Source organism: Etheostoma cragini, chromosome 23 (genome assembly GCF_013103735.1).
Source record: "Etheostoma cragini isolate CJK2018 chromosome 23, CSU_Ecrag_1.0, whole genome shotgun sequence".
Lineage (NCBI taxonomy): Eukaryota > Metazoa > Chordata > Actinopteri > Perciformes > Percidae > Etheostoma > Etheostoma cragini.
This window is the reverse complement of record NC_048429.1, coordinates 14,215,945-14,223,626: the sequence shown is the minus strand read 5'-3', so window position 1 is coordinate 14,223,626 and position 7,682 is coordinate 14,215,945. Positions and strand designations below refer to the sequence as shown.

Here is a 7,682-nt window from a genome sequence, read left to right as displayed (position 1 = left end):
CCTCCACAGTGTGATCCATCTCTGAAGACAATTTCTCTGCTGACAAGAAGCCGCTTCGCTTTGTCTTTTCAGCGTGGAATTATTCTCAAATTAGTATCACATTAATCACAGTGACAGCTGAGAATGTAAATGACTCTGTAAAAGGGAAGAATGTGTTTCAGTCTGTACAGAGACAGGCAAAGTGCTGCGACAAACGGAATTTATGGAAACCCTTTACCCTTGGCTTGATACGATCATGCAGGTTTTCTCGTCAAGTGATGGCCTGGTGGTTTTTGCATTGTTTTTCTTTTGTGCATAACTGAGGATGATTTATATACGGCACTGTGCAGTGGGGCGCTGCTGCTCTGGCCTGCTCTGTGTCAAACCAGCCATTTGTGAATTAATCTAACCGGGCTGTCAGAACTGTCCATTTCCTATCAGAAGTTCAGCATCGATAATGGAGCCTTACAAGTTCGGGCGACTGCTTCCCTCAGTCCGTCAAAGCTACGTGGCAGATGACAGACGGTTGGAATCGATAGCGGACGTCGTTATGAAGGCTGTTATGTTATGTTCCTCAAGAGTCTTTTCCAGAATGTACTTTTTGAGGAGCAGAGGAGCTGCCAGTCAGCCAATGGGCTTCATGACAGGCAATTTAATCTCAAGGAGAATGGAGGTCTTCAGAGTATCTGACAGCATCGCACAAGGGGAGAGAAAACCTCAGTGTGTGGAACACAAACCCTTTATCCCAGATACTGTACACGAGTCCAACTGATAGATCCATGCGCTGATATATGAAGCCAATACAAGTCTTTTAGGAGGTAGTTGAGTGATATTGAATATATTATATAACAAATAATTCTTCAACTTCAACTTTACACTAGAGTGGCAAACTTTAATAGTGTAACTTAATCGATTAGTTTCAACTATTTGAATTAATTGCCAACTAATTTGATCATTGAATCATTGGTTTGAGGCAATAAAAAAAAAATTCTGATTCCAGCTTCCTAAAGCGCCCATATTATGCTTACTTCAGGTACATAATTGTATTTTGATGTTGTACCAGAATAGGTTTACATAGTTTATTTATAAAAAAAAAAAGAAAAAGGATCCTGTTTTAACCCGGTGTTTGGGTCTCTGTTTTAGCTACAGAGTGAGACATCTCACTTCTATACTATTGGTAGTCACAAATGCACAAAAGCTAGGTAAGATTGTCACTCCCCAATGTAAGTCAAGTACAGATTTCAGTCGTGCATGCGTCACTTTGCAACAAGTAGCATACAAGATGCTTACGAGAGATTTCTGTAAAAATGAACCTACTTAACAAATTTTGTTCAATGCTGGCTACAAGTTAGCAATCAAACACAACAAAGTTGTCAGTTGAATGGTGTAGAGAAAAAAAGAGAGGGGCTGGGGGTGCTGGCGCACACAGTCCTGAGAGCCACTGTATACATATATAAAATAAAGGCAGGGTTAGCTGGGAGACTTCTTCTAAATGAGGGACACTTGTGAAATACCTGCAGAATAGGGGCATGGAAGTAGTTCTAGATAAACTTTTGTGTGTTGTAGTATTGTTTTGCCATTGAGAATGAGCTAGCATGCTAGCGCTAGCATGTGCTACGGTTAGCCACCTCGTCTTGGCTAGTGACGTAGAAAGCCATCTTTGTCCTTGTGAAGAAGCTGATGACGTTATCTTTACCTTATGTTAGTCTTTAGCCATGGGCATTTGAGCCATTATACAAGTCATCGTACCTTTTAAAGTTTAGACCCCTCAGTTTTATCCATTCCACTTGCTAATTGAGACAATGCCAAAATCAATAAAACGCTGTTTCAAGTTTTTACTACTACCTTGTGTGAAGTTTACTGTTTTTTTTTTAAGAGTTAATCTGTTCAGGTGCGTTCAGGGTGTTGCTCAAGCTCAGAGTTTCTAGTTAGGGTGAAATTAGTAGATGTATCCATTATTTTCCTCATGCTAGTGTAGCCAGATAAAGGTATCAAACCACCTGTTAAAAAGGCACCAAAAAACTGGAAATGAAATTTATTGTAGTCAATATTTTCCGTTTAGATGATGTTTTCCCTTGCAAGCATCATACACTAAAAGCAAGATTTTCATGCTCACAATGGGATAAACGCTTCTGATTTTAGTGCTGCTATGGCCTCTTCAGAGGCTATATACTGTAGAGGAAAAGAAAGGCTAAAGGTCAGGGCTTTTCGAACTTTAGCCTTATCTTTCCTCTGAAGATAATGAGCTTTCTCTCAGTGGCAAACTGTGGGAATATAAAGAGGCTTCAGTGTTGAATAATGCATCAGATTTTGTACCAGCTGTGCCAACATTGTTGACATCTCAATCAGCGTGTGCGGGCGTCTCATGTCTTCTTGCTTGGATTTTCTGTTGATAAAGTTGAGTTTTATTACTGTAGGTCATGCTCTTTTCTGTTTCTGCTCTTCATTAGTCTCTGCTTATGCCAAGTTCTCAGTCCTACTGTGTTACACCGCTCGGATAGAGAGAAGCAGGCATTTATGTACATTATAGATGAAAATGATGCAAAGTATCATCAAAACCCAGTAAAATATTCAGTGGTGCTTGTGGGTGTAACGTTTGAGTTTTCAATGTTTGCACCGCTTTAATGGCTATAATTTAATTTTAACACAATTTTTCTCTTTCACAGGTGAACCAACCTTTCTGGTTTTTATTAGATCATCAAAAGAGAAGTAATGCAAAGGACCTTTTCTGTAAATAGAGACTTTCTTCTGGACTGCAATTAATCTTTGGAAAACTCTGAATGCTTCTTCTTGAACTGGATGAACATCAAGGCCCGATCATTCAGCACTTCTTTTTGAAGAACTCCATAGGATAAGCCTTATTGGACAACAGGATTTATTCTGGGACATTGTCCTGCTTGTAGTGGAAACCAATGGCGAACCTTGCCTATGTGTTCATTTCTAGACTAACATGTCCTTTACAGGGGGATTGCCATCACAGGTTGACCAGGGTGAACAGCAGGTCAGTTTGTTGAAAAATGGGATTTTCTTTAAACCAGTCAATTGGGGCTTTCTTCTCGAACAATGTGTAGTTCAAAGGGTTCAGATATAGATGAAAATATGCGGCAGATATTCAGTGTGATTTTCAAAGGAATGCAGAACCAAATATACATTTTAAACTTACAATTTTAAACCTACAACACATTAAGAGGACTGCTGAACTGAACTGATGGAGGACCAGCGCTGTAAAAAGTTCAAACTGATCAAACTACATGATGTTATCAGACAGAAAGTTGGATAAAGTTGTGTTTTTTTCCCCTCTGAAAAATCACTCTGCCATTTCCTGTCGCTTCTGCCAGATTTTGTTTGTGAATGACAGCTCTGGAGTTCAGATTCTAGACAACAGTGTACATTAAACACACAGCATCTGGTCACTGACAACAATGTTCCCAAAACTGTTTTTCAACTCAAAGTATGATTTTCAGTAGGTATTGCTGACTTCCTTTGTCTGTGTAAGTGATGACATCAGTAATAAACTATGGTTGTGTAACTAAAGCCTTGTGTCTCTTTAGCATCTATATGCTAACACAGATAGTTTTTACATGCCCTAATAGCATGGATCGAGGGATGGCAATGCCGGTACTTTGGTTGAACAACTATTGGTTTTGTCGTCACAAAATGTTGTACTGAAGGTCACATTAGTATCAGTCCTTATGACCTTGGGGATCCCCTCATTTCACCTCTGGCACCACTGTGAGGTCTACATTGGTTGTTTTGAGTGAAAGATCTCAATAACCTTTGGACGATTACCAAGACATTGGCTACAGACATTTGTCTGCCCCTCATGTTAGAATGCTCCCCATGAGTAACGTTAGCTCAAAGCACCACCTCACAAAGCTGCAAGCATGGCTAACGGGATAGGTTTGTTTTTTAGCCCAGTTGGGGAAAAAATCAGAGGGCTATTCCAGTAAATAAAGATGGGCTGTGGGTTACTAGTTAAGTGTGCCCTATTCTGCGTATGACAAAACGTCTACAATTCTCCAAATTCTGAAGAATGAGAAAAGTCCATTTGCCAAGAAAGACCGTAAGTGGGAGAGGGGGGGAATTAAGATGCCTTCATGCTGTTATTTAACAGAATTCACAGAATCTTAAAATAGCAAAGGTGGTAACCTCAAGGTTGTTAGGCACATTTATGTATTTATTTATTAAAAGTCCTGCAATAAAAATTCTACATTTCTTTTACAGGTTGTCAGAGGGAGGTGTTGATTAAGCTGGTAGTTGTGAAGGTGCTACTTGTGGTGGTGACTGCTTTGCACAGAAAAGTGCATCTAATATGCGCATCTGGATAAAATGTTGGAAACACATTTCAACACCACTATGGACTGTGGTTCTTTTGGTCTTTTTGCTGCATTGCTGATTGTGTGTGTTGCATTTGAGTAATAATTCCCATCTTCTAACATCTGTAAACAACCTCTAATAAGTAAAAGTAGTGCAAGGCTGTTTGTAAATGGCAGTATCGCTGGTTAGAATTTAGGGATTCATAATTTTCAGACAGCTGCACAATGTTTTAAGTTGCCGGATGACAGCATGAATGTGAGTTCAGTCAAATTCAATCAGTTGCTTGCATGTCATTTCCAACTCCCTGGTAACATCCAGGGTCCTTTCCAAACATGTCGCCTCAGAGGGGATGCTTAAGTTATTAAATTAACAGCCAGAGTTTTCAATTCTGAAAACAAAAATCATGCACTGTAGAGAAGTGAGGCATTTTGATGTGAAACAGCAGGCATTTATGTTGAAATGCACAGCCCAGCGACAGATCTATCCCTGCTCTGTAGTTTCTTATTAAATGGTTTTAAATGATTGTTTCTCTTATTTCACCCTGCCTTACAATAACAAGAGCACCATCGGTTATCATCAGGTAGACCCATTCTGAGTCCAATCTGTCTGCTTAAAAACAATCCTGTGAATAATGTTGTTAATGTGTTGGTTTGTTTGTCCCCTGGGGGGAATTGTTACAACTGGGGCCTCCTAAAGGTGTTCAAAATTACAATGCTGATGCTCCGTCACAGAAACATGATGCTTCTCGACCTTGATAGGAGACGACAGCACCATCACGTTGAGCCACAATTAGCGTCAAACATAAATCTCAAAAAAGTTTCAGCCTGACTTACACTTCCCAAGAATATCATTATTTCAAATAAACGTCCATAAAAATAAATTTTTCTTCAGTATCAAAGTAATCCAGTGATAGTTGTCTGTACATCAACAGGTAAACAGCAAACAGGAACTGCTAATTGCTAATTCGTTATTGTTTTAATGGTGCCGGTTTGCCAAAATGTAAACAAATTAAGGCTAATACAAAGAGCTAATGTTGAAGCACACAGCTAACCTTATACATTATTAATTATATCCTTTCAGTCAGTATGATAATTTTTTTACCTGTTAACAAGACATTAGATGCCCTTGGAACCTGCTGTTAAGTTCTGTACCTATACAGTACAAAACAAAATCCTCCTATAAATTAATACATGGTTCATGACAATATCTCACCTACAAATGTCCCAATATCACACATAATTATGTTGTCTAGATGAGAGCTTCTTAAATGTTTTTAGCTAAAGACCCCGGTGAGAAATTAGCTCCCCTTGCACTGGGAAACGGGCTTATTAAAAAATTTCATATCCTCGTCATAAAGGGACCCACCAGCAACAAGCCTGTAAGTCAATTTGGATCTCAACCCACTGCTTCAGATTACTGGTGAGGATTTTCCATGCTTTTTTGTAGCACTGCTGACGCCTCTCAATTTCTAAATGCTTCTCTTTGGAGAAATTACAAGAAAAAAGTTTCCACAAGGGAGACAATTGTGTAACCAGGAGTTTTTTCAGCTGCAGATGCTTGACAGACACAGAGAAATTAGAAAATGTGACAAAGAGCTATTTCTCCAGGTTTTTAAATGGATCTTGGTTTTACTTTCGCAACGTGCCCTCTGTGCTGGTTGTAAACACTGCTGCTTGTCTGCGGCTGTCAAACATAGTCACACTGAATGACTCCGTTTCCCAGCCTGCTATCCTGAACAGAAGACGAGCGCTGCCTAAAGCAAATTTCTCATGTTTTCACGAGGAGCAAGCGCCTCCTTCAAACATCAAGCTTTCTTCAGCGGAGGCGTCCTTTGGCAAAACGACAAACATTCTCCGTGAATCTAAAGGCTGCGACACCGCTGGCCTCCGCGTGACAAACAGCTTGACAATTCCAGGGTCAATGCCAGACTCCCAGGTTAGTATGTGAGTCACTTAAGAGGAGTCACACGAGTGGGTGGTGGGGGCTCTTTTACAGAAAGCCTTGCTTGTACAGAAATCCTCGCTTTCAAAGCTTTGATTTCTTTCAAGTGATTCAAATGAGGTAAAGGCAGGCAGTTCTCTCTCTATTTTTTTTTTTGCTGCAGTCATTACAAGAGCACATCAAAGGAATCTCCTCCTCTCACCATATGTTGTATAGTTTCATAATCTAATGAGGGTTTTGTAATTACACAGTCCACCAAGGGAATGCAGCTCATTGATTCTCTGGGAAAAGAAATTTCATTTCATTTAATAGTTTTACATACAAAAGGACTTTGGTATGTAAAACGGGCTGTTTGAGAGAGAATTACAGATGTGAATGTAAATCACTCGGATAGTCCTAAACTTTCCAGGCCGGAGGATTTGTTTTTAAAAATGGAGGATGTCACTTGCAAAAGGTAGCAACATACAGGCGGTTTTTAATCTGATCATGTAATTCGTTTTCCCTGTGCGACGCAATAGTCTGCATGACATTTCAATATATGCCTGATATACAACTAATGAATGGTGCTTTTATATGGATGCGCCTCGCATTCAGCAATAGAAATCCTGTGATGCATTCATCAAGCCATCAAATGACGAATGAGACTGGCTGTGGTGGAATTATTCATAGGTTGCTGCGGGTATAATAAAGGCTATAGCTGTAAGAAGTGTTGATTCACAGTAGCCTTCTCTCTGCTGTGTGTTGAAATCCTTTTAAGCCGAGCCTGGGAACTCCAGTCTGAAACTTTGCTTTGTCTCTGCTGTGAAACCATCTTCTCCAGTCGTGACCAGAATGCAAACAAACAGCAGGTTATGGAAACTTACGCCTGGAATCTTTATTAAATGTATCATCCAACAATAAAAGCAATAAGTATTATAAGCTCACGTTGCATTTCATGCATCTGTGAATGTTACTCAAAGTAGTCAGACAGAGAGAAATTGGATTGGTTGAGTAAGACAACTGTGGGCGGGACAAAAACTACAGTCTCTCTTGGCTAATTAATGCTAGTAGACAAAAAAAAAAATACTATGATAAAAGCTTTAGTGCCTAACTTTTTTTATATTAATAAACGTCCGTTACAATCATGACATTGCCAAATAAGTTGATGCAAAACCAATTACAACTATCAGCTCCACAAAACTCTCTCTGTATTTCTCAGTATGGCTGTGTTCATAAAACTATTGTCCGGTGACTTTCGCGCCTAGAAAATTGAGTGAAGATAATAACCTCTTCTGGAGAGTCCATGTTTTTTTTTATCGTCTGTGGCTACAAGCAACTGTGTATCATAAAAAATCAAAGTATATTCATTATTCCCGTAATCACTTTGCACTCATCCTAGTTGCAGAATGAATCAAAACACTAAAAGACGCAGGCCCTAAAATAATGAGCTCAAAAGAGCGGACTCC

The 7,682-nt window shown here is 39.5% G+C and overlaps 1 protein-coding gene across 2 annotated transcripts in view; it reads left to right on the top strand.

Annotated features, from left to right (window-relative positions):
• LOC117938711 (chemokine-like protein TAFA-2) overlaps nt 1-3,513 on the top strand; it is a 65,543-nt gene extending 62,030 nt beyond the window's left edge. For both annotated transcript variants that reach the window (XM_034863511.1, XM_034863510.1), the window contains exon 6: nt 2,646-3,513. The gene's annotated coding sequence lies outside the window, so the exon portion shown is untranslated. The remainder of the gene's footprint in view (nt 1-2,645) is intronic.
• Nucleotides 3,514-7,682: the final 4,169 nt, after the last annotated feature.